Raw genomic sequence first — 9,467 nt, forward strand, 5'->3', positions numbered from 1 at the left:
TCCACTCCCCGGGTATGGGTCCTGGATCCGATGAGTCCACAGGGTAGAGTATGATAATTACTAACACGATATGAGTATGACTTCCCCAAGTCCAGTGACCGGAACCTGCAAAACAGACACCGTGAGTCTCGTTACAGGAAGGACAAGAGGGGGGTCTTCCTGTAACCACCCTCCGGCGTGAGAATCAGTAACGTTCGTAAATGGAGAAAGTACTGAAATAAGCAGACTAAGTATAATCAGAATGTAGGTGAGTAATAATATATGTGTACCTCATATCATTTGACAAGGTATTTATAGCCGAAGGATGAAGGAAGGTGATTAGGACAGCTATCCTCTTCTAGAAGATCTTCCATAACCGCCTGTACGCGTGTCCTTCTATGATAGGTTGAGCTATACGTCCAATGTGCATGGGTATAACAACCTGGACACCTGTCACCCAATGATAGGACAGATCACGCCTAGGCCATGTGCACGGTTATAACAACTTGGCCAGGTGTCCTTTATTCATTGGTTAGTATGTCACGTATTCCTCAAGTAAGAATCGTGAACCTTCTTCTAAGAGTAGTTGAGTGGTGACAGCTGTCCCGTTGGCATTATCCTCCGGTTATCCAAGCGGACAGATGTCCAGTCCTGCGGATGACTTTTGAGGATGCCAGGATGCTTCCGCGTGTGTTATGAAGACGTTGTTCCTCAATCGTGATATGCGGGTGATCCATGTGTCCCGCGGGTGACTTACGAAAGGCCTTTCTTTGAACCGCGGGTGGTACTTAAAGGTGTTTGGGTCTTTTTGGTACCCTACCTCTACAGTCGTGGATATTTGGATATGAGTTTAAAAGAAACACAACGTAAGTTCTAGTCGGGAGCAGGGCCACTTGAAAGAGATTGGTGTCAAATGAACCCATATATTTTTTAAATTGAACCTATCAAAAATGGAGCGTATAGCCGTATAACAAGAACATATGCCGTTTTGTCGTACTGAAAAAGCAGCGCTTTTTTTTAAATAGGGCGCGCGATATAATCCAAAATCTAATAGTGTGCATTGTACAACTCTTTTTTACACCAAAAATTGATTAGTTTTAACGGTGTGCTTGTGCAACTTTTTTTTAATTCCAACAATTGATTAGTTTACATTTTCTAAGTTTAATTATTTATTCAATCAAGAAGTCATAGGTGGTTATGGAACATAGTTAATTCTAATAGTAACAGGAGTTGCCTCGGCAGAGTTTGTGTGTATTTTAGTTGCTAAAACTTAAGAAACAGACCCATTAGGCGTAACAAAGTTACCGATGTTCGTGTCTTAACTATTTATAAAAAATATTTTGAGTCGTCAGCGTTATTAACTAGCTATGTGCTGATGTATTTTCAAAAAGTATGTTCAAGTAATCAGAACTAATATGATATAACAATGATAGATTACAGAAGAGATTGATGACTCCTTATGTGATACACAACTCTAATGGTTCAGATTATTTAATCCTTGTGATAAGTTTTAATGAAAGTATAAACAATGCTTTGTAATCAAAATCAAATCAACGGAAACATAGTTTTGTAATCAAATCAAAGTTACCGATGTTTTGTAATTACACTATACTGTAATTATATATACACTACTTGATTCTCACAACCGACTCCTCCGTAACCGTACCTAGTCGGTGCTAATTTCGATACGAACTTGATGGCATACATGCACATGTTAGGTGCCGTTTTTCCTTAAGTACTTTTCTTTTATTTTTTTAAACGTAGTTTTTTTATTTTAATATAACTTTTATTTATTTAATGAAATATTAAAAGAAAATAATGATTGAGTAATGATTGTCGCAGAGTTTCGAGGAGAGCTTTGACTATAACATTTTTTTTAAAAAACTTTTAAATACTAATTAGACGCCACGTGGCGCAAAACGTCCAAGAGTGAAGAGTTGTGACTACGTATACGTATGATCTAAACAGCCAACTTTCCATTGTGCTTTATCATGGAACTTTTAATCATCACGGTTAACTTTTGTTAATTAAGAAACATGATGTATCCGTTAGGGCTGTGCACGGTTGGGTTCGGTTTTTAGGTAAAACCGAAACCGAAGTTATCGGTTTTTGAATATACAAACCGTTCGGTTTCGGTTTTTTTGGTTTTCGGTTCGGTTATAGTCGGTTTATTTCAATTATGTGTAGACATTGAAAAAAAAATTAAAAAATGAAGATGATAATTTTAGGTTTGTAAAAGCGTATTAGAGTACCACAAATATATTGAACACAAAAAACAAAATTAGACGAATGTTACGTGGAACCATACGTATACAAAGTTGTTAGAGTAATAGATTTTAAAATTAACAAAGTTCTTAACCAAAAAACACTAAAATGTTTAGTTCTAATCTTCATTCATCATCTTGTTCATCTTCAAAGTTTAATCATAGTCTTCATAATCTTCATCACCATTAATCGGTTCGGTTCGGTTTTTTTCGGTTTTTTTAAAATAGAAAACCGAATTGAAACCGAAAATTCGGTTTTTCAAAAAAACAAAAAATTGACCGTCGGTTAATGTTTTGGTTCGGTGTTTTTGGTTTTTTAAAATAGAAAAGCGAACCGAACCGAAAATTTGGTTTTTTCAACAAAAACAAAAAATTGACCGTCGGTTAATGTTTCGGTTTGGTATTTTCGTTTAATTTGGTTTTCTGCTTACCCCTAATACCCGTATAGTTTGGTTACAACTTACAAGTCGAAAACACTCACATTTTTTATTCTAGGCGAAGGCAAACTGAGTTCAGTCATATTTTATTCTAGGCGAAGCCAAATTGAGTTGTTTACTCCTTTAATAACTACCTCTGATATGAGGAAAAAGAATAATAAGTGTGTTAGGTATAAGAACATAAGTAACATATAAGTGTAATAAAAGTTTTTTTTATAGAAAAATGTATAGTCATACACAAAATACTGATATAGAAAAACTATGATTAAACAATCAATTTCCCAACTCATTCAAATATTTCAGTTGATTTTGTATTAAATTTTGATTTTTAATGTATACTAGATTATTGACCCGTGTACAACACGGGTGGAAATATATAAAACGTTTAACAACAACACTCGAGGAGACAATAAGTTATTATAACGTATTATAAAAAAAAGTTGCTTCAACATAAGTACAACCAAAATAACATTGGTTCTACAATTACTATATACATAATAGTTTTCATAAACAACAAAGAAACTTTCGTTTTACAATTATTTGATAGATAAAAAAAACTTGAAAATTAAAATTTCATAAATAACTAAATAGTTCCTTATAAACCGCATTTGTAGTTTTATTTGTAGCATTACCCTCCTTATCTAATACAAGCATTTTAACACCGGCTCTACTCTTCACTCGTGATAAAGCCACATATAGCTGACCATGTGTAAACACCGGCTGTCGAAGAAGATGAAAGGGATTTTGAAAATTGAAGAGTTGATATTAGATAGTATGGTTATAAATTTATTATAGTAATATTATAATATTATTATGTTAACTTTCCAGACTTTAATTTGTAAGAAATTATTTAATATGAATTACAAATATAGATTGTATATTTTCGTATACAATGAGATTTTTTTTTATGATATGACGTTTTTAAAATTAAGTAGTTTGTTTTTATGAAACATTTATAATTGTCGGTATTGTTATATGCTTGTTTATCGTTAAAGTAAAAACGGTTCAAAAAGACATCTCAAATTTATAACTCGTTTGTAAATTTGTAGTTGATAATGTTAGGTTTCTAAAAACAGGAAGTCAGTTGTGAAAAACACGCGTTTTTGTTGGTTTTACAAATCTAAATGTTACATTTTTACAATCAAAATAGTTTTAGTAAAGTAAAGATGTTTAAATGTTGATAAGTTAAAACTTTATTTTTTATAATATTAAAGGATTAATAAACTTATAGTTATATTAATGTTAATAAGTTTGAAAATAAATAAATAAACAAATAGTTGTATCTCGTACAAAAATGTTGGTGTTGCGTATAAGTATTGTAATAAATATTCTTTGACTTACTTTTATTTTCTTTCAACTTATTTGGTAACTAATACATAGAGTTATAGGAAATACATCATTTCTTTTTAAAATTTTTGTAACATTAAACTATATATCATTAATGGCTTTCATCAAATTTTGTAAAATGATGTGTTTTGTTATGTGTGGTTGTTAGATAATTATTAGTGGCTTTCACCATAAAGTGTAATGTAGTATTTAATTGTATGAAGCTAAATAAAGTCAATTATTTATGCTAATAACATTATAATTAATGTTAACTTATAATATATACATTAAATTTAAAAAGTTACAATTGTATGTTGAAGAGTGAAAGTGTAATAAAAAATAAGTTTAGGAAAAGAATACAACATAAGTTATATTGAAAATATATGTCATGATAAATATTGTACATGTAGATGTCCAATATGGGTGTATCATTATTCAAATTGCATGTTAGTAGTACCAATGTAAGTAGTAATGTTAGTAAGATCACGATGATGAAGATTCCCTAATTTAAAGTTTTATAAAAAATATATTATTTTTAAATTAACATTAGAAAGAATAAACATAGTAGTTGGTGTGAACTATAAACCAAGGAGAATAGAGAATACAAATATAAAACAACACATAACATTTGGAAAACACAAATTCATTGCTATCCATATGAAATTCAAACACGACAAATGAAACCAAATTGATAATGTCAAATAAAGGACAATAAACACAAAAACGTCCAATCTCAAACCAAAAAAATAAAGTAAACATGCATGCAAAACGTTGCATTTATTACGAAAATTCCAAATCCGTCCATCTTATATCTTTTGCATTCTAACGGTATCTCCCTCACCAACATTAGCATCAACAATTGGTTCTTCGTCAACCTTCATCTTGTTTGCAGACATACAAGTGTCATCATGAACATCATAAGTGACATCCAACTTGCGCTTGAGTTTTGCATCAACGATAGGTAAAGAAATAACCTTTTCGTCAAGCGATGAAAGACGGTCAGGAATAACATCTTCAGAAATTGAAATCAGAGTGAACTGGTTGGACGAAGGCGTACACATATCCTACGAAGAAGTTTAAAAAAATGTTTTTAGTCTACACATTTAGATTTTATGAAATATTATATTTAGACAAACTGTTACATATCCATTATTAATGTCTTACCTTTTCGGTTGACTTCAGGCCAGAGATTTAAATCATTTATTACAAACCATGTTTGAATTAGATATTACCATATTGAAAAACATTTATCACTAACTTCATTTTCCAAATGTGTCTTTTCTTTTTAACATTAGCAAGCTTTAAGTGATCGATAATCTCTTAAAAGAAACAGGATCATTGGATTCCAATATTGATTTAGGATAGTACTCGTGTTACACACGGTGCAACATATTTAAAAACATGATATATATGTAACATCATATAAATTTAATGAAATGCAAATGTTTTACTTATAAATAAATGATACTTTTACATGAATTATAAGACATCATAACTTATTTGAATCAAATACAAAAATATATAAAGACTAACAAAGATAAATGAAAAGTTAATATATTTTATAACTTATATCATTAGTACAATAATAAGCAAACAAATGAAATTAGTCTCCAAATTGATAAAACAATTCTACAATGTCGATTCAACAAAACTTTTATCTCAATGTTGATTTAAAAGATTAACTATGTCTAGGACATCTATTACACATCAATAACTGTAATATTTATTACTCTAAGATAGTACCCGTGTTTATTTTCACATCAATTTAAAACATTTATTGTACACCATGTTTGAATTAAATATTACCATCTTGAAAAAATTATAGTTAGTAACGTACTATCTTGAAAAAAAAATTAACACACCATGTTTGAATTAAAAGGTCTAACTTTTAATTTTAAAATGTCATATTTTGACTTCAAAATGTCAACATAATATATATGCATTTTTTTAAATCCAAAATGTGTCCACTGTATTTTCTTTTACTTAAAGCAAACTTAATACAATTAATAGTAACTCTTAATAACATAATAATGGATTTTAAGAGAATATTTAATTAAAAATGTTACAATAGTAAAAATAAATGTACGTTAATTTTTATATGGACATAATTTGTGAGTGCAAATCTTAAATTTAAAAGTACTTAAATCATGTTGATATATTTCAAGAAAGTTATATTTACTATGTAAATGTTATTTAAAATTTAAAACGATTTAATATGAATGGTCAAAAATGATTTAATGTGAATGGTCAAATACTTAAATCGGTCGGAAATTTATTTAGTTTATAACTTCTTCATTTGGGTTTTTAACAAATAAATAAAGTCAAACCATATAAATTGTAATAATGAGATGATTATGGTATTATTTCGGTCAAACCATATTAAGGAATGAGTTTATAAAAATGAAAAAAAATAAAAACTATATACAATTAGGGTAAACAAAAATAAAGAATTGAAGTTCTGAGTTGTTTTAACATTGATTACAAATTTGAATTTGTAATAGTAAGAACGGTAACTTTTAGTTTTATAACAAAAATAAAAATAACAGTCTGAATGGTAACTTTCTAAGGTAGTACTTTTTGAAATATCTAGAACAAAAAATAGTAAAACTAATAACATACTTGTAAAGTATAACTTTAATAATTTAACATAATCTGAATTATAATTTTTGGTAATTATTAAGATACGGTTATAGTCAATATAATAATGGAAACATATATAGAAACAATTATGTTTGACAAACAATTATTATGGACATTAAATAGGAATTTAAATTTAAATCATATACCAAAAATTTAGAGAAATACTACAGAGAAAATCGAGACCTTTCATTTAATTATTTATGTAAAATAGTAAACTTATTATTATCTACCGATTATGGACCATTAATTTTAGAGAACTTATTATTATGTAAATTATGGATAATTAATTTCAAATTAATTTTTTATGATATACCAAAACTATAAATAATTACGGTAAACAAAAATAAAGAATTGACGTTATGAGTTGTTTTAACATTTAGAACGAATTTTGAATTTGTAATGGTATGAATGGTAACTTGTAATCTTTTAACAAAAATAAAAATAATAAAATACTTGTAAAGTATAATTTAATATGTTACCTTAAAAATAATCTGAATGTTGGTATATATTCCATGTAAATGTTGGTCAAACCATTATTATGAACATTGATTATAAATTCAAATTTATGGGAACTTATTATTATTTAAATTATGTATAATTAAAGTATTAAAGTATATATATTACAATATTGATGTTAATTTGGTTATATATACAAAATGAAGGAACGAATAAACATTAATTAGAAATTCAAATGTTAGTCAAACAATTAAAGGAAACCTGTTAAATAGGAAACATGTTAATATTTCGTGTAAATGTTAGTCAAATAATTAGTATGGACATTAATTAGAAATTCAAATTCAAATTTAAATAATATACCAAAAATGTAGAGAGATACCATAAATAAATTCGATATCTTGATTTATTTATTTATGTAAATTAGTAAACCTGTTATTATGTATTATTATTTGTAGATTATGGACAGTTAATGTTAGATAAATTATTATTATGTAAATTATGGATAATAAATTTAAAATTAAGTTTTTATGATACACCAAAACTATATACAATTACGGTAAACTCATATTAACTTTGAGTTGCGTGAAATGATTGCAAATTAATTTGTATTTCGTTAAGATTTAAATTTTTATATAAAAGGGAATACAATAATTATATTATAAAAGGTAGTAACAAAGTTCTATGTATGTGTAAATGTTATTTTATAATTATCATTGATATGACCAAATAGTAAATGAGAAAAAAAAATGAAGTTAATTTGTAAAATCGGTTTTCTTTAAAAATTAAGGAAATAAATTGTGTATAAAATGTGAATGAAATAAATTGTATTAAGCAAAAAAATTAGGAAATAGTTAATTGAGAAAGTCAATGCATATAAAATGGGAATCCTGTTATGACCATAAATTAGGAAAGTCACCCTAAATAATTCGAATTAATGGAATAGTTAATTGTGTCATTTATTAAGGCGTCAGAAAACAAAATATACATCAAGGTATAAATTAATATTTAGCTTTAACTAAAATTTATGAAATTGAAATATTGAAATACATGAATATTCAAAAAAGAAAATCTATACATGATAATATAATAAAAATACATCTTATAAAGTCTTGATCAATCGTCAAATCATATTATATGAGTCGGAAAATAACCTGAAATAATAAAATCGAAAATTAATATTGATATTATGGTTTTTTGAATTATAGTTAATAACCGGAAAATTTAAAAAACGTAAGCGGAAAAACGATATTGTGACAATGACCATGGTATGTCGGATTTTTTTTTGTAGAATTTCCAGAGAAATGAACATTTATTAGTCTTGGCATTAACCTGAAATTAGAAAGTAGAATATTAATGTTGATATTATGGAATATTTGATTTTTAATTTGTAACCGGAAAAATTGAATGTCTTACCGGAAAATAAGAACTATTGTTTTTAACTATGGAATCTCCGATTTTGATACCGTCGATGGATGAACATAATTTTGATCTAGAACATAGATTAACAGCATGTCAAACAAAAGAACACGAAAAATTAAAAAAAAAATACTAATAAATATAAAACAATCATCATTGTTATAAGTATAACACATAACCGGAAAAATTACCGTCAATACTTACCGGAAAAACGTAAACACGTCCAAAAATTGTAGACATCGCCTTTCTTTATTAAAAACCTAAACTGATTTTAATAAAATTAGTTAACAATTAAAAGAAACATAAAAAGATTAGAGGAAACAATAACCGAAAGAAATATAATATTGCCGGAAATACATATATCAACAATCGGAATTTAATATATAATAGAAACTTACCGGAAAATAATTAATAAAGATATAGATTTGGATTGGCTGGGATATGGGAGAGGATGAAAGAAGATCCGGCTATTAGAGAAAGAAAGAAAAACATGATTAGGGTAAAAAATTAAGAAATGTTATTGTTTAAATATAGGTTAGAGGATGAGTTGGTAAGAAAGTCAATTGAATAGATTGATTTTATTTTTGATTTATTTAATTGGTAAGAAAAATAGAGAAGTGCAAGATATATTTGGAAAGAGAGAAAATCATCCAATAGAAAAGAGGCATGTGGAGACAAACTAATTTGTTTTAATAGTATAGTAGGATTTATAGATCAAACTTGTGTAAATAACATTGAATAAGCCATTTTTGTTCATCACCATCAAACATATGCCCAACATTCAAAATCAAGCAAGCAAACAAACACGTACATATTGTGTATAGGAAAATAGCAACCATAATATAAAAAGTACCGGTAAGAATAGTAACATAAAGATGGTGCGAAAACTATAGTGTTAGCTTAGCAGCTCCATAAGCTTCACCTTGATGACCGATGAGCGGACCGATTT

The sequence above is a fragment of the Bidens hawaiensis genome, unplaced genomic scaffold, assembly GCF_021521415.1.
Source record: "Bidens hawaiensis isolate Kalapana, Puna unplaced genomic scaffold, B.hawaiensis_p1.1 tig00001511_1, whole genome shotgun sequence".
Taxonomy (NCBI): Eukaryota; Viridiplantae; Streptophyta; class Magnoliopsida; order Asterales; family Asteraceae; genus Bidens; species Bidens hawaiensis.